The sequence below is a fragment of the Dioscorea cayenensis genome, chromosome 10 (assembly GCF_009730915.1).
Source record: "Dioscorea cayenensis subsp. rotundata cultivar TDr96_F1 chromosome 10, TDr96_F1_v2_PseudoChromosome.rev07_lg8_w22 25.fasta, whole genome shotgun sequence".
NCBI lineage: Eukaryota > Viridiplantae > Streptophyta > Magnoliopsida > Dioscoreales > Dioscoreaceae > Dioscorea > Dioscorea cayenensis.
The window spans coordinates 17,748,411-17,767,498 of NC_052480.1; the positions used below are offsets into that span (position 1 = coordinate 17,748,411).

The 19,088-nt window shown below is 41.7% G+C and overlaps 1 pseudogene; it reads right to left on the reverse strand.

Annotated features, from left to right (window-relative positions):
* LOC120270329 overlaps positions 1-13,822 on the reverse strand; it is a 45,156-nt pseudogene extending 31,334 nt beyond the window's left edge.
* Between the last annotated feature and the right edge of the window lie 5,266 nt (positions 13,823-19,088).

Sequence of the window (19,088 nt, forward strand, 5' to 3'; positions counted from 1 at the left end):
TGTCAAAAATCTCCTAAACTCACGAATACAATCATTGCAACTAAGAAAAAATTCGAGGTGGTAGCTCTTTCTATCGGAGTGGTAGCTTTCACTCATCCTATGAGATAGCTCTTTCTCTCATTAGGGCATAACTAGTATCCGACTTATGAGAGTAGCTTCACACTTCATAGGTGGTAGCTCTTTCCACCCAATAAGCACAAGTAAGCAATAAAACTATTTTGTTCCTTCTTTTCCTTTTTCCATTATTTTTTCAGAATTAATGAAAGAAACAATTATACTTAGTTCCTTTAACATCAAACTTGAGTTTCCAAAAGGGTTTAAAGATTGAGACGTGTAACAAGTGTCAATCGGGCACAAATAATGTATATCAATTAAATTCAAATGTGGGAGAAGCAATCAAAACAATACTCCCCTAACTCCTAGTGTTGCATTTGATGGAGCTAAGTCCTTGGGAGTGTTGTTCCAATGGGTTGTGAAGCATACACGGCCAAGTGCCGAAGTACCTTGGCCATGCCCATGACAAAGTCTCAATTCCCATAATGACAAGTCCATCTGCACACATACGTGAGGGGGTTCAGAGAAGCTCAATAAAAACAAAACAACTCGAGTATATAAAAGATGAAGCAATGAATACAACTCAAGGCAACAAAACGAAAATAAACTTAGAGGAGAGTCCTTTCTAAGAATACAAGTCCAAAATAAAATGCGGAAGTAAAAGAAATGAAAACTAAAATAAAATATAAAGTCAAGTGTCGATGTCGTGCTCTGGCTCTGCTGATGATGCTGGATAATCAAAAGGTGATGGCGGGGGTGGTGATGGTGATGGTTGTGCCGGAGAGGCCAGTGGTCTGCCAATCAATAGCTGGCATAATGCATTGAAACGGGCCACCATATCGGTATACTGTACTGCCTGTATAGCCCAGAGCTCAGCAATCTCTGTCCGAAGCATCCCCACAGCACTCTCGAGCCTCTCAAAGCGATCATGGGCTCTAGATGGTGAAAACATGTTTACTGGGGTGGATCCTCTACCACTGGAGGTACTACCTCTGTCTGATCTTCCTCCAGCTTTTACTCTAAAGCTGGCTAGGGCCCCTCTGCTATGGCTTCCCTGGAGACAAGTGGCTTTGGTGGTGCCATATTCAGCACATAAACACCACATGGATGTTTCCTGATCATACCCATGAGTCTCATTATTTCTAGCACGAGGGGTGCTGGTACTATCGTTTTCTCGGCCACTTTGATCGTGTCTCGTAGACCCATCCCCAAGATGAGTCTAGTAATGTATGGGCCTGAGAAAATGACACCAAGCCTAGGATACTGTCCTTGATGCTTCAGATACTCTGCTAAGATGTGTCCCAAATGAATCAGCTTGTTCTGTGCCATAGAGTATATATATAGAAGTTCATGTTTGCTTAGGACTCCTGTGCTGTCGCTGTGACCATTCACTAACCTACTCAAGATGGCGTGAAGATATCTGTAACTAGGTTGATAAAGGCATGAAGCCTTAGGCACTCCTGGTTCATATTGTCCTTTACCATATAGTATTTTATACGCTTTCTGGGGGTTAAGCCTCCTGAGATGTCAATTGGTAGATCCTCATACTCCTCCTTCTCAGTGAACTGCTCATCATATAAACCTAGCCTAATGGAGAACTGCATAATGCTCATACGATGATGCTGCCCAAAAGTTGAGAACTAAATGACGCCGACCGATGCTATCAAAATGAGCATAAGAGCGGTTAAACTCAAATAAAGCGAGCACCTCTAATGTGAGTAGGCGGATAGCAGGGTCACGAATAATCAATAGCTTGCGCCAACTACCCACCGATAGTGACTCCTCGACCTCATCAGCCATGTCATGTGCTAACTGCACTTTCCTAAGGGTGCTCGCATCTGGGATTCAAGTCTAATCGAACTTAAGCTTCGCTAGTCGCTCAAATCGAGCTTGATGTTCGGGAAGTGTAAATTCCATGCTTTCTGATTCAGGAGTAGGCTCTCTAGGACGCTTACCAGTTGCCTTCTTCGATCTGGGAGCCATACCTGCATTTATTAGAAAAGAAAGTGATCAGATTCATTCATAACTTAATAATGCAGGAATCCACACGGTCGTGTGGAAATTCCACAAGCCCGTGTGGATTCAGGGGGCGTGAAAACCGCACGACCCTTTGTGGCAAAATCCACGAATACACCACTCCCTCCATTCTAGAGCTCATTAAAAACATATCACGATAATTTTAGCATGAAAATAAAGTGCATTCGCTAGTTTAATCGAAGAAAATCGAATAGAATTGACTTAGGGTAGCGACAAGATAAAACAAGGGTTTACCGATGAGATGAAGCTAAGACCCCTAAAATCGGTGAACACCTCAAACAATAGACTCAAAATAGATAGTAGGAGGTCGTGAGAGGGTTTAAGAGTGTTTCCTGAATGTCCTGAGGTGTGTTAATGAGTAAAGCTCGAACAGTTTATAAAGAGGAAACACAACTCTCTGATTCCTTCAAATCCACACGAGTATGTGAAATTACACACGCCCGTGTGCCTTCACCTGAGAGACTCACAGGGGCAGATGCACGGCCCTATGCGCTCTCCGGAAAACACTCAACCTCCCTGAACGCAGTCGCACGGGCGTGTGGAAAATACCCACGCCCATGTGCCCGACCCACAGGGTGGTCGTACACCCCTGTGTCTTCTCTGGATGGAGAGGCTCTCCTACAGAGATCTGCATAGGCATGCGGAAAATACCCATGTCCGTGCGTTTGTCACAAGTTCGCACACAAGGGCGAGTCCACGCCCTTGTGTGCTCTCGGTATAATTTGTCAAGTCTCTACAGGAAATCGCACGCCCATGTGGACATTACCCACGGGCGTGTGAAAATCACAAGGTCATTCACAGGGGTGAGTCCACGCCCCTGTGCCTTATCTGGATGAGCTTGAATTACAAATCCACTGTGTGCGGAAATTCCACATGGCCGTGTGTTTTCTCTGGATGCCTTAGAAAACTCTGCAGGCTTTGCAGAAAATTTCTGAACATGTTTACACACTCAGAGCCTGCCCTATTATGCAATTCATACCAATAAAAAACATGAAAAATAGCTCAAATGACCAAATCTTCGCCAAAATCACATGAAAACACACGATGACATTCAAAACCGACAATCAGAACACAGCAAAAGCATGTAAAAGTTGAGACACCAACACGCAACAATTTATTCATGCAAGCAACCAAACTAAAAACTAAGAAATCAATAAACACTTGGGTTGCCTCCCAAGAAGCGCTTGTTTAACGTCACTAAGCTTGACGTACCTTGTCTTACCTCACGAGGGTTTATGAAGGAAAAATACTTCCTTGTCGTCATTACCAACCTCTCCTCCGTAATATGGTTTCAGTCTGTGTCCATTCACCTTAAGTGTACTCCTCTCCAGATGGGTTATCTCAACAGCTCCATGAGATGAAACTTCGGTTCCCGTATAAGGGCCAAACCATATAGACTTCAGCTTCCCCGGAAATAACTGTAATCGAGAATTGAATAGTAACACCTGATCGCTCACATTGAACTCTTTCAGATTCTTGATATGTGATAAGTGTCTAAATGTATGTATTTTAGTATATGTATTTGTTATGTATAACATGTATTTGTATAAGAATTGATGCCCGCTTTATGCTTGATTGTGTGTTATTTGTTTTGTAGGGCACGGAAACGCCATGGAGGACACGAAGATATGATTTGGGTGAAAAAGAGAAGAAAACCAGGTCATGACTGTAGCGCATTCAATGTAGCAAAGTATTGTAGCAGTGGCACTTTAGTACCGACACTCTAGCAAGATCACTGTAGCACCTGGTGGGTTTTCGATTCAGGAATCTAATCATGGCATACGGCCTCAATGCTGCCATGTATAGAGCCCGGGATGATTACTTTAGCCAATGAAGAGAACCAGTTTTGCTTGAAGGCATACTGGCTTAATGGGGTGCTCATTGAGCTAGTATAGATACTATTCCGACTGCATTTGTAGAGTTTGCCTACCCCAAACATTGTCAATGAGGAGCTCTATAAGGACCTCATGGAGCCAGTATACCACCCGGGATTGAACTCATAGAGAGTGGTATAACACTCGGGATGAAGGCCATTTTGGGGTGTATATGAGGGACTTTTGGGGAACTTTTGGGGGAGACTTCTTCTTGGCCTCTTGGGCCGCCGCCACCAAACATCCTTGAGGCCTTCCGGCCATCTTCCGGCGACGATCCTTGTAGGAAAGGAGCACACATCATCACCAAGAGGGAGGGGAGCATAGGAGAAGGAGTTGGAGTGAAGTTTTAAGCCACCATTGCATCACCATTCATGGCTTCATTGATCCAAGGAGATCAAGACCGTAGAGGGAGTTTTCTTGCTTCTTTATTGTCTTTCTTTTCCTTGTATGTTGTATAAGTATCCCTTGTCATGAGGGATTAACTTATTTTGGTGTTTGGATTTGGATGAACCCTAGGGTTAATCAAGTGTATGAACTTGGAATATTGTTCTTCATTGAATTTGATGGTTGTTTGAGATTCAATCTTTCATGCTTTCATGCCTAGAATTACCTATTTGGAGAGATCCATAATTCTACTATGAGTTGTATACGTAGATGTGACCTACTCACATGTACTAGATCTAGGAGAGATTGAAAGGGGATACTTGTGCCTACACACCGAGAGATTGGGTGTTGGTAGCCTTCCATTGCTAGGTTTAAGCCGAAGGATAGTAGGTTTACTCCTATTAGAGAACTCCAAGAACTTAATGCGATCATAGGTGTGTTACTCCAGAAGAGATTCTGATTGACATTCGTATGGGATCAGGGGCTAGACACCGAGAGATTGAGGCTAATCTACTCACGAGGTCTCTAGGTCTCAATTATCATCAATGCATCTTTAACTCATCCTAATTCGGGACTTAATGACAACCCTAGGTGGATTCATTGTCCAAATACTCCTTTCTCATTCTTGATACTCCTTTGTTTGTTTACATCCCTATGCTAGTTACTCGGCCATAGATTAGTTAGTTTATTTTATTTTAGTTCATTTGTTCTTCATACTAAGAATTGTAGGCTAGATAATAGATGAAGAGTGAGTAATAATACTTCCTTGGCCCTATGGAATACTACGATCCCTGTGTCACTCACGGGGTATTACTTGGTGATCACGTACACTTGCGGGCAATCAATCAAGTTTTTGGCACCGTTGCCGGAGACATTCAAGGAATATTTGGAAAGCTTCTAATCTATTGCTCTAGCCATTTTTATTTTATTTGTACATATTAATCTTTGTACATATTTTTTTTTCTTATTTTATTTAACTTTGTTCTTTATATCTTCTTTTGTGCAAGGTACAATTTTCTTAGTAAATGCAAGGGGCTTGCAATTTGAATGATTCTAACACAGTTTCGACCACTAAAGTTGATGCCCATGTTGATTATATTGAAAACCAAAGACCACAAGGAAACCCTTACAACTCAACTTACAATGCGGGGTGGAAATACCACCCAAATGTTTCATTGAATCAAGGGAAAAATCAAGAGGTTGCACCTCCTCAAGGTTCAAAAATGCAACAATCACCACTAGTAAAGAGATTTACTACAGAGGACGTGTTGGCAAAATTCATGATAAATATTGAACAAAGATTTTGAGACGTCAACACCAAATTTGATGCCCTCACCACCGAACTTCATGCCCTTGACGCCAAATGTAATGCCCGATTTGAGGCCATTGATGCCACACTTTTGTTGGTGCAAGCTTCTCTTCACAAATTAGAGAATCGGGTTGAACAATTATTTCAGGAGCGAGCAATTGAACTTCCAACTGCAAGCAACAATGAAATTGAAGAGAAAATGATGAAAGTGAGGTGGATGAGAACTTTGGTGTATTGGAGGTGAAAAAGGTAGAAGAAGTGGTACAAATATCACTTGAGCTAGCCCTTAGCAAGGAAGTGACCCAAATCACCAAGCACAAAAGAGAATTATTCGGGACAATTGAAGATATGGGTAGGAGGTTGAAGCAATCCAATGACCCACCGATGCTAATGTTCGATACATCCCAACCAAAACTATTTCCTTGGAGGCCCAAACAATTTTTGTGGGTAATTAATGGAAGAATGACTTTGGTTGAAGAAGGAGATGTGGGTAGGAGGTTTCTACCGTCCAAGGACCCACCAATGCCGAGTTTGAAATATTTTCAACCATACATATTCCCTTGGAGGCCGAAATGATTTTTGAGGAAGCTCCAAGGAAATTCAGCCGGGACCAAAGTAGAAGCGGGGAGGAGGTTCAAACCATCTAAGGATCCGCCCAAGTTTAAATTGCACAACTCTCGGCCTAAATTTTCCCATGGAGGCCTAAAGGTACCATGTTCTTGGTCTCCACAAGCTCATCATCCCTGAAGGTAATTCTTTTCTTTCATGGAAGTAGCTATGCTACATGTTGTCGGGATGAACATACCCTCTTCAAGCCCCCATGAGGTAAGTAAAAAGGTACGTCAAGCTCGTGACGTTAAACAAGCGCTTCTTGTGAGGTAACGCAAATATTTGGTGGTTTATTTTCATGCTTGTATATTCTTTGTGTTCATGTTATTGTTATTTCTCATATTTTCTTAGAGTTGTTAATTCGAATAAGTCCATGCTCTCATTATTTTATTTATCATGATCATTGCCCATGTGGTTGTTTACTTGATTTTATTGTGAAATTGTACTTGTGTGAGCTATAATTTTATCTGTTAGATTGAAACTTTGAACAATTATTTCATGTTGGAGATGATTTTAGATCATTTTGTAACCATGGCCATGTGTTTGGAGAAGCAACCAAGACTTTAAACCAAGTTTTTAGAGCCTCACGGACTCTATGAGGAGCTCATAGAGACCATCAAGAAAAATCAGAAAGTTTACACTAGCTCATATGGCCTCAATGAGCTGCTCATTGAGCCCGTATGGAGCTATCTTTTTCATGATAATGTTGCCATCTTGTCTCTCTCTTCATTCTCCTTCTTCTCCAACCGAACCCTAGCTTCCATGATCCATCTATCCATGGCCGGATCTCACCAAGAAATGTTCTAAATCAACTCCACATCTCCTTGGGAAGTTGATCTAGTGTTTGTCTTCAAGCTCCACTCAAGTGTTTTCAAATTTTGTTGGTATGAAACTTGCTATAAATGAAATTTTTTCTTTTCTTTTCTTCATGCTTTCTTGAGTTTTTGTGTGGATTATTTCAAGCTTTTTGCTTGTATCTTGTGGTGTGATCATCATGTTTTTGAAATATCCCGAATTTATGTAAAAGTTTCTTCGAATTCATGATGTGGGGGAACTCTTTCAAAATGAATAGTATCCATACAGGCTCCATATGCCCGTATGGATCCTATTCACTCCTTTTTCTTCATGTTTTAGCCATTTTCATGCCACATTATGCATTCTCTTAGATTCCTTTCATTCTTATTTGAATTTTTATTGATGTAGGAATGCCACAAGTCAAGAAATTTGCCTCCAAACGTCCAAGAAACACAATGGCAACCCCGAAGAACCACACTTTAAGTATCTTATCATAAGGAGAAGTGTGAAGTTTCAAAGACCAAACCATGTGGCACACATCATCACATAGAATGGGGTATTTTGGTAATATTTTGGATGCATGAACAATTCAAGGAATTACTTTCACATGGTTTTTGGTGAATCTATTCTCAATTGATGATCCTACCTTTCACCAACTTACTTTGGAAGTTTTGAGCAATTTCGAAGCACACCATGACAACCACATCTTCAACATCTTGTGATGACTAGTTGGACATTTGAGCATGGACATTTGCTTTACTTCTTTAATTTATTTCTTTCTTTAATTTTTATGCAAGTGTGTTTGTTTGGTTGTAATAAGTTGGGGAGGGGATGCCCTACCAACCTTGTGTAGAACTTTGATACTCTTTATCTAGTATTTTTGTGTTTTGACTACTCCCTATTATTTATTTTGGCAATCTTACTTTTTGTTTGGAATGATGATGCCCCTTTATGCCATGCAGGGCATTAAGGGAGCTTGGTGAGCCTCTCCACATTCCATGGAAGCCGGACCGACATGAAAAGCCTGCAACACATTTTGTTCGGGTCACCTCTCGCCGTGTGCACAAGATTTAACCGGGGAAGTTCGTTCCACCCTCCTCCATTATTTTGATTGCACATATTATTATGTTTTTCATGATTAGTGTACATTGGGGACAATGTACAACACTAGGTGGGGGATGGGTATATTGTATGTATTAGGGTCATTATTTACATGCTAGTGTACCCATGATCGCTTATTCATTCTTGTAAGACTCTTCTAGCATGGTTTAATGAATGATGTGAGTTACATGCTTTGCATGCTTTATTGAATCTTGTTTCACCTCTAGTATTGTCTTGTGCACTGAATCTTGTGTTGATGCCCTGGGAATAGCCAACATGACTACTTTATCTCTCTTGATTGCTTAACACACAACCTTGAGTACTTGGCCTTAGAATTCTAAGTTCTTTCTTTCAGTGAACTTTTAAGAACTTCTAAGTCTTATTAAGCTAGCCCTAGTTTTGTGGCATGTAGAGTAGTCTGAAGACATGATCTAGGATGAATGTGAAAAAGAAAATGATAAGATAGAATGAATGAAAACAAAAAAAAATGAGTCTATGTCAGTATTCCTCTGCTAATGAAGCATGAATGCGTCTATGTAGACTGTAATCGAGTAGTTGGGTGGCTCTTGTGCCTAACCAGCATGTGCACCCTCCAGAAAGATTTTTTTGTGCAGTCTATGTTAGTCGGTAGGATCTTTTTGGCTACCTAGTGATCTTTTTGGCTACCTACTAGAGGCTTTGAAAAAAAAAGGGAGTTAGTTCGAGTGCAAGACTTAGAAGGATCTTTCTTGTTCATTGGAGTAGCACTTATTATTTTAAGACTGAGTACTCTTGTATGTGGAGTGATTAACATCTAGAGCTGTACTTATTGAAGTCAGTAGGCTAGACCAAGTCAGGGCAGATGAAATACAAGGTTCACTCACATGGCACAACATATAGGAGGTGAGACAAAATCTTTTTGTTGTACTTAATGTTTGCAACTTATTATCTTTTTATCATTTTCAAAAGCTTGTACAGTCTTGTATTTATTTGAGCCGGAGGTAATACATTTAGCATCTTATCATTATCTTTGTTTTTCATGATGTGTTTGCTTGGGGGCAAGCAAATGCTTAGGTGTGGGGATATTTGATAAGTGTCTAAATGCACGTATTTTAGTATATGTATTTGTTGCGTATAACATGTATTTGTATAAGAATTGATGCATGTTTTATGCTTAATCGTGTGTTATTTGTTTTGTAGGGAACGGAAACGCCACGGAGGACACGAAGATATGATTTGGGCGAAAAAGAGAAGAAAACCAGGCCATGAATTGTAGTGTATTCACTGTAGTAAAGTACTGTAGCTGGAGTACTGTAGCAGTGGCACTATAGTATCGACACTCTAGCAAGATCACTATAGGACCTGGTGGGTTTTCGAGTCAGGAATCTAATCACGGCATACGGCCTCAATGCTGCCCTGTATAGAGCCCGGGATGATTACTTTAGCCAATGAAGAGAACCAGTTTTGCTTGAAGGCATACTGGCTTAATGGGGTGCTCATTGAGCTAGTATAGATACTATTCCGACTGCATTTGTAGAGTTTGCCTACCCCAAACAGTGTCAATGAAGAGCTCTATGAGGACCTCATGGAGCCAGTATACCACCCGGGATTGAACTCATAGAGAGTGGTATAACACTCGGGATGGAGGCCATTTTGGGGGGTATATGAGGGACTTTTGGGGAACTTTTGGGGGAGACTTCTTCTTGGCCTCTTGGGCCTCCACCACCACACATCCTTGAGGCCTTCCAGCCATCTTCCGGCAATGATCCTTGTGGGAAAGGAGCACACATCATCAACAAGAGGGAGGAGAGCATAGGAGAAGGAGTTGGAGTGAAGTTTTAAGCCACCATTGCATCACCATTCAAGGCTTCATTGATCCAAGGAGATCAAGATTGTAGAGGGAGTTTTCTTGCTTCTTTATTGTCTCTCTTTTCCTTGTATGTTGTATAAGTATCCCTTGTCATGAGGGATTAACTTATTTTGGTGTTTGGATTTGGATGAACCCTAGGGTTTATTGTCTCTCTTTTCCTTGTATGTTGTTCTTCATTGAATTTGATGGTTGTTTGAGATTGAATCTTTCCTGCTTTCATGCCTAGAATTACATATATGGAGAGATCCATAATTCTACTATGAGTTGTATGCGTAGATGTAACCTACTCACGTGTACTAGATCTAGGAGAGATTGAAAGGGGATACTTGTGCCTACACGCCTAGAGATCGGGTGTTGGTAGCCCTCCATTGCTAGGTTTAAGCCGAAGGATAGTAGGTAGGTTTACTCCTATTAGAGAACTCCAAGAACTTAATGCGATCATAGATGTGTTAATCTAGAAGAGATTCCGATTGACATTCGTATGTGATCAAGGGTTAGACACCGAGAGATTGGGTCTAATCTACTCACGAGGTCTCTAGGTCTCAATTATCATCAATGCATCTTTAACTCATCCTAGTTCGGGACATAATGACAACCCTAGGTGGATTCTTTGTCCAAATACTCCTTTCTCATGCTTGATACTCCCTTGATTTTTTACATCCGTGTGCTAGTTACCCAGCCATAGATTAGTTAGTTTATTTTATTTTATTTCATTTGTTCTTCATACTAAGAATTGTAGTCTAGATAATAGATGAAGAGTGAGTAATAATACTTCCTTGGCCCCGTGGAATACTACGACCCCTGTGTCACTCACGGGGTATTACTTGGTGATCCCGTACACTTGCGGGCAATCAATCAATATGCTTGTCATGCCATTTCCAAATTCTTTCCTTATAAATACTAGCATTCTCATATGCTTTCATTCGCCATTCATCTAGCTCATTGAGATGTAGCATTCTTTGTTCCCCTGACTTGCTCAAATTAAAATTCATAGCTTTAATTGCCCAATATGCTTTATGCTCTAACTCCACAGGCAAATGACATGATTTTCCATAAACCAAATTACAGGGAGTAGTCCCATTTGGGGTTTTGTACGCTATTCTATGAGGACAAAGTATGTCATCTAACCATTCTAACGAAGTTTGTAACTTCTACTTGTCCACTCGTTTGCGGGTGGTAGGGGGTAGCAAGACGATGATGTACTCCATAGCGCCTCAACACTTTTGCAAGCTATGAGTTACAAAAATGGGTTCCTCAACTGCTAATGATGATTCATGGAGTCCCAAATCGAGTGAAAAGCCTTTTTAGAAATTTCACCATAGTTCTTGCATCATTAGTTGGAAGAGCTTGAGCTTCCACCCACTTAGAAACATAGTCAACTGCCACAAGAATATATTGGTTACCATTAGACTTCAGGAATGGTCACATGAAGTCCATTACCCAAACATCAAACACCTCGTAGAATTGCATCGGATTCTGAGGCATCTCATCCCTTCCCGATAGGTTTCCAGCCTTCTTACAACTATCACAATGAAGAACAAACTAATGGACATCCTGGAATAGAGTTGGCCAATAGAAACTAGCGGCCAAAACTCTCTCAGCAGTTCTACTCGAAGCATAATGCCCTCCAACAGGGCCCGAATGACAGTGCACAATAATGCTCCAACCTTCCTCCCTAGGCACACATCTTCGAACCACATCGTTTGCACAAATATGGAATAGGTAGGGATCATCCCAAAAATAGTTCTTCAAATCACTGAAAAACTTTTTATTCTGTTGAAAACTGAGGCCTTGCTTCAGTACCTTTCCTGATAAATAATTTTTAAAATCTGTGAACCATGGAGTATCCTCTGACTCTGATTCCTGTACTACATACAAATGTTCCTCAGGGAAGAAATCATTGATTTAATTGCTTGCCAGTTCTTACCCCTCACAACCTTCTAATCTTCAAAGAGGATCTGCAACCACATTTTTGGTTCCCCTCTTATCCTTTATTTCCATATCAAATTCTTGTAACTGTAAGATACAACGAATCAATCATGGCTTTGCATCGGCCTTGTTCATGAGATAACGGAGTGCCGAGTGATCTGTAAATACTATGACACTAGATAAAATGAGGTATGGCCTGAACTTGTCAAAAGCAAACACCACTGCTAACAACTCCTTTTTGGTGGTTGCATAATTCTCTTGAGCACTTGTGAGAGTCTTGCTAGCATAATAAATCAGTCGAAACTGCTTGTCTTTCCTTTGTCCCAAAACTGCTCCCATAGTGTAATCACTTGCGTCACACATGAGCTCAAAGGGTTCATTCCAATCTGATATTATCAAAATTGGTGCTTGCACTAATCTCTCCTTCAACAAATTGAATGCACTCAGACAGTTATCCCCAGATTCAAAACGAGCACCTTTTTCTAGGAGTTTGTTCAAAGGTTGCATGATCTTCAAAAAGTCTTTGATAAACCTTCTGTAGAAAGATGCATGCCCTATGAAACTACGAATCCCTTTTACATTTGTAGGTGGAGGAAGCTTTTCGATGACCTCAATCTTTGCTTTATCCACCTCCATACCTACTTGGGAAATCTTATGTCCAAGGACAATGCCTTCTTGGACCACAAAATGACACTTTTCCCAATTTAGGATGAGGTTCGTTTCTTCACATCTCACTAGCATTCTGTCGAAATTCTTTAAGTATATGTCGAAAGAGTCTCCAAATACCAAAAAATCATCCATGAACACCTCCATAATGTCTTCCAAAAGATCATCAAAAATGGTCGTCATGCAGCGCTGGAATGTTGCTGGTGCATTACATAACCCAAAAGGCATTCTTCTTTAAGCAAAAGTACCATAAGGGCAAGTAAATGTAGTCTTCTGCTGATCTTCTGGAGCTATGGGGATTTGAAATTATCCTGACATGCCATCAATGAAGCAATAAAATTGATGCCCTGCCAATAGTTCCACATCAGATCGTTAAATGGTAGTGGAAAATGATCTTTTCAAGTGGCGTCATTTAATCTTTTATCATCAATGCAAACTCGCCATCCTGCAACTGTCCTGGTTGGAATCAATTCATTCTTTTCATTTCTCACAACTGTCATTCTCCCTTTTTTCAAAACCACTTGAGTTGGGCTCACCATGCACTAGGAGCTTCACCACCTCCGCCTTGATGACTTCTTTCATGTTCGGATTTAATCTCCGCTGAGGTTGGATCACAGATTTGTAATCATCTTCTATTAAGATTTTATGATTACAGAATGATGGGTTTATCCCTTTAATGTCAGAGATCTTCCACGCAATAGCCTACGTATTCCTCTTCAACATGCTAACAAACCTTCCCTTTTGATCCACTGACAAGTTCAAGGCTGCAATCACTGAGAGTTTAGATTCTTCCATCAAGAAGGCATACTCTAAATGTGCTGATAAGATTTTAAGCTCAAGTTCTGATGGTTCATCAATCTAAGGGCGCAACCTGCTCTCCTTCAATTTGTCAATCTCCTTAAAATCATTCGTCTCATGTTCACAATCATTCTTCCCTTCTTCCACTTGTAAATGTGTTTTTGTGTGGTCTTCTACGGCAAACAATGCTTCCATTCCACAAATCTCTACTCCTGACATCGAGACACCCACAGAGAAAAGTTCCAGCTTTTGTTCATGATAAGATGAATAAAATTGAGCCAGGACCCTCTCCAGACTTTCCTCTAAGTGATCACTCATTGATACCAATGTAGATCTCTCAAACTGATCCAACACATTATCTAATTCGCAACTCCGTTCTTGAATTTTGGCAATGTAATCTTCAACTGATTCTTCCATGGGCTGTTGAATATTATATGACTCTTGTAAGAAACGACACGGTGTCTCCTGTACTACAAACAATTAAACCTTTTGTTTCACATTTTCAACCATCCACGTGATAATGTTGAATAACTCGGGTATTTCAATCATTTATGTGATTAAAGAAAAAGAATAAATTATAACGATGATAGAAAAGAAGATGTGAAATAGAATGAATGAATAGCTAAGAAAACAAAGTGCAAAGTACCTCTATACGCCTACTCCCCGGCAATGGCGCCAAAAACTTGATACGACCGAATATCCGTGTAAATCGCAAGTGCACGGGTGTCGAAGTAATAATCCCAGATGAGTGGGTATCGTATCCACAGAGAGTAGGGAATAAAGACACTTAAGTTGTTTCTTAACTAATGTGAAAGATGAATAGTGATATGTGTGACAAAATATGAAATAACAAAAGTAAAAGTAAAAAGATAGAGAACACAAGTAAAGGAGAAGGTAAGGCAATCGATAGATATGGGGTACCCGGATATTGTTCTGCCTAGGACAATCATTTCAAGTGCAAGAACCCTTTATTATACTTTCTAATTGATGCAATAATGAGTCATGGACATCCTTAATTACATGGTCCCAAATCTAAGGTCAACCATGCCTAACTCTATACATGTCCCGGAGGAGAGATTGAATAACCTCTCAACCTCGCACTCGTATAGATTTACAATGAGTTCTAGGGATTCCAAGTGATAAACCCTATTCCTATGTATAGACCTAACCCTTTGGTCCAGGTGGATGGTCCCTAACCATAATTAAGCCCTAGCTGCTAAAATCACTTCAACGCTTCACTCCATTGCACTCACAACTAAGTCCCAACGGAAGGTCCTCCCTTAGCCCATTCACTCTACTATGGCCGCAATGAACTCTTGGAACGTGGAGATAGGATAGATCACACCGGAGGGGAAAGGGGACGCTCTGCTACCTCTCGGCTCACCCTCTTAACCCTCTCCAATCTAGCTTTGTCTAACTCTCGTGGTGTGTCACACACTCACAAGAGATACCAACGAGGACTCTTAACCCTAGTGTCACTCTAGGGGAGTATTCAAATAATCAAGCTTACAAGATTGGAACTCACAATAAACATAAATTAATTGAAAGCATAATAAAGAGATTCAATGAAACGAATACATCTTAGGGTTCACAAATACCCAAGTGCCCACTAGGGGGTTTAGCTCTCCATGGAGCTAGATACAATCAATGAAATCGAATGTAAAAATAGAGCATCCATAGAAAACCCCCTTGATAGTCATGGCAATGGTCTTGTGGAGAGTCCTCTACTCGTCACAAGGGTCCCTTTGTCTGGGCTAGGATACACCTCGCCGGATCGGTGCCGACGAAAGCTCTCCCACTAACCTTCTTCCAAATAGCGTGCGATATTGGAGACGTAGAACCTTTCCAAAGCCATAGCAAATATCTCTCAAAACCCTAGCCGCAGCCCACTCTCAAGTTCGGAAAAAGATGGAGAAAAAAATGCTGAAATCGGGGCTGAAATCGGCTTTTAAAAGGCTGGAATCGGGAATCCACAGGCCCATGTGGATTTTTCACAAGCCCGTGTGGATTCTCTGTTTTCTTGTTTTCTTAGCCGGCTGTACCCAGTGCTGCTACAATATTTTTACTACATTGTTTTGTACCGTACCCTGCTATAGTACCAGCTTGAACTACTCTTGAAATCCATACTTTCATCGAGGTAACACAAACAGCCACACGTTTACATCGTGGATCGCCTTGCTTCTTTAATAACGGACATGTTGGTAGAGATCTTATTCTATATGCACAATTCGGAATGCTTGAATGTGACTGCCCTTGTGCCCCTCCAAATAGTTGTGCTAACTCAGATACGAGGAGGTTGGCGCACATTTTCGCATCTCGAACCTGACCTATGTCTTCGCGTTTGAACCTTACCAAGATTTCCTCCAAATTAGTGCATTATGACCCACATTGGCCTTTTCTTCTCATAATCGGCTTCACAACCCTACTTGCATGAAAGTAATATAAATACACACATATTAGGATTAAAACCCGAGAAAAGTAATGCTAAACCCAAGGAAAGAACACTTCGTATTCTTATCGCACAAGCACTTATGAAGGTGGCACCCCCACCTTACAAGCCAAGAAGCCCTTATCCCTCTAGATTGAAGAATGACCAAGCGGATGGACAGTACAAGAAATTTCTAGGTTTGTTCAAGAAACTACACATAAATATTCTCTCTGTTGAAGCATTGTCCCAAATGCTTAGGTATGCGAAGTTCTTGAAAGACTTGTTGACCAACAAAAGGAAGTTGGGGGAGAGTGCCTCCATGATTTTAGATGCCTCTTGCTCGGCAGTCTTGCAAAAGAATATGCTGAACAAGAAGAAAGACCTAGGAAGCTTCATCATTTAGTGCAACATTGGCAATTTGGGTGAAGAGATGGCATTGGCGGACTCAGGGGCCAGTATCAACGTCATGCCATATTCTTTCTTTCAGAAGCTAGGCTTGGGAGAGCCTAGGCCCACTCGAATAACATTGCAATTAGCGGACCGAACAGTGAGACATCTAAGCGGCATCATTGAAGACGTGCTTGTCAAGGTTGACAAGTACATATTTCCAGTAGACTTTGTAGTGTTGGATGTCTATGAGGATGCGGATATTCCTTTGATACTTGGGAGGCCATTCTTACGCACTTCTAAGGTATTGATCGACATGAACAGCGGGGAGTTGACGCTGAGGGTTGGAGATGATAAGCTCATATACCGCTTCGCCGAAGCCATGCGATATTCTCTTGACTTTGATGATACTCTTTACTTTCTCGACACTACTGATGAGATAATTGATGAATATATGAAGGAAATGTTCAATCCGGACCCGTACTAGGGTTTGCTAGACCAGGAGGTGGATAATGAAGAAGTAATGATGCTTGTTCTAACGGAAGAAGTACCATCTAACCCGAGGATCCTGAAGAAGGTGCTCCGGAAGATGAAGAGGGCGAGGAGATGCCACAAAATATGACCCAAGGCTATTGGGGATGCGCAAGAATTGAACAAGATGGATGAACCCTTGTTAAGTGGTACCAAGCCCAATAACTTCCCCTCTACCTTCAACAGACTTTGCTCATCATGCTTTCAAATTATGGGTAAGAGGGTAACCTTCATCTATGAGCCCCCGTGAGGTAAGACAAGGTACGTTAAGCTTAGTGACGTTAAACAAGCGCTTCTTCGGTGGCAACCCTAGTGTTCACTATTTTCTTAGTTGCTAGTTTAGTGTTTGCATGAATAAGGCATTGAGTGCTAGTGTCTACATGTTTTGATGCATTGCTTTGAGTTTTCTTGTGGATTTTTGGTGTCATCATGCCGTTTAATATGTTATGGCAAAATTTTGGTCGTGCGAGCTAGTTTCCCATATTTTCGCTAGTGTATTTTACATGGTAGGGCAGGCTCTGAGTGTGTATACATATTTAGGAATTTTCTGTAGAGCCTGTAGAGTTTTCTAAGGCATCGAGAGAAAACACACGGGCGTGTGCAATTTCCACACGCCCATGGATCTCAACTGTGAGCTCGTCCAGAGAAGGCACAGGGGCATGGACGCGCCCCTGTGAGTGACTCAGTGCCATCCGCACGCCCATGGGTAATTTCTGCACGGGCGTGTGTCTTCCTGCAAAGACTTAGAAATTTTTTCTGAGAGCGCACAGGGGCGTGGACTTGCCCCTGTGGGTGATCCTGTGATAAACGCACGGGCGTGAGGTTTTTCCACAAGCCCGTGCGGATCTCTGTAGCAGAGCACTCCTCTATCCAGAGAAAACCCAGGAGTGTGTGTTTGCCCCTGTGAGCTGGGCCTGTGAAGGTCCACGCCCGTGGGTAATTTCCGCACCGGCGTGGATCACACTTAGAGAATTTTCTCGGATGGATAGAGAAGCCACAGGGGCGTGCATCTGCACCTATGGGTCGGGCGCACGAGCGTTGGTAATTTCCGCACGCCCTGTGGATGTGCAGAATTCCAAGAGACGCGATTTTCCTTTAAAATCTCATTGAGTTTTCATCCATTATCCTTTCAAACACTAGAAAAACCACAATTAATCAATTACCCGACCTCTCACAGCTATTTTAGGGAGATTTCCATTCAATTTGCAAGCCGATTTTGATGTTTTCATACTCACTTCATCGGTAAACCCTTAATCCCTATTGTTTTTGTCATTTCGTGTTTTTAGTGGATTGAAATTGATGAATGTGCTTCGTTCTTTCCTAGAGAGATGTATTACATGTTGAGAAGTAATTTAGGAATGGTTTGAAGCTTTGCATTTAAAATTTTGGTATGTGGCCGTGCAGTTTTCATACCCCGCAGATCCACACGGACGTGCGAAATTTCCACACTATCCTGTGGAATTCTGTAGTACTGTTTCTAGAGCTTCGTTGATTATTTTCTTGTCAACTCTTGTAGATATGGTGCCTCATTCAAAGAAGCAAGAAGTTAAGCATCCCAGAGAGACCCCACTTGAGCCAGTACACATGGAATTCTCGAATTCTGAGCATCAGGCTCGATTTGAGAGATTATCGGCACTAAGTTTTGGTCAGTCTCGCTTTGTGGATTTGAGTGTGCTGAGAGAGATTTGGCGGGGTGATGAGCTAGCTAATGAGATTGATGAGATGTTAGCAGTGGGAAGCTGGAGAAGATTATTGACGATCCGAGAGCCAGCTTTCTGCGCATTGACGCTAGAGGTGTTGGCTTCTTTCGAGTTTGATCAGCCGCATGGGATATTCGACACTGTGGATGCTATATAGTTCCAAGCATTAGGACATTCATTTTGCATAAGTGTCACTGAGTTCTCGGTTCGTATGGGCTTGTATGACGAGACTTACATAGGTAAGAGGAGTGTGGACGCTTGCCGACAGATTTCCCGGGTACATTGACTCCACAGCAAGCATACTGAGTTTTGTGTGGACAGGGGCAGTATGAATCAGGAGTGTCCAAGACCTCAGGGTTGTCCCGGCTAAGCTACAGATACTTACACTCAGTCCTCAGCAAGTCTGTGACTGGTCGAGGTGACAACACAGCTGTTTTGAGCCAGCAGGACTTACTCTATTTATACTCCATGGTCCGCAATGTGCCGATTCACCTGGGTCACATAGTGGTAGACGTCTTGAGGCACCAGGGCTAGTTTGCGAGAGTGGGAGTATTATTCGTTGGTCCCTTCATCACTAGACTCATCTTGGGGATGGGTTTTCTAGTAGCTATTCGAGGTGCCAAGAGGACAGCCGTGC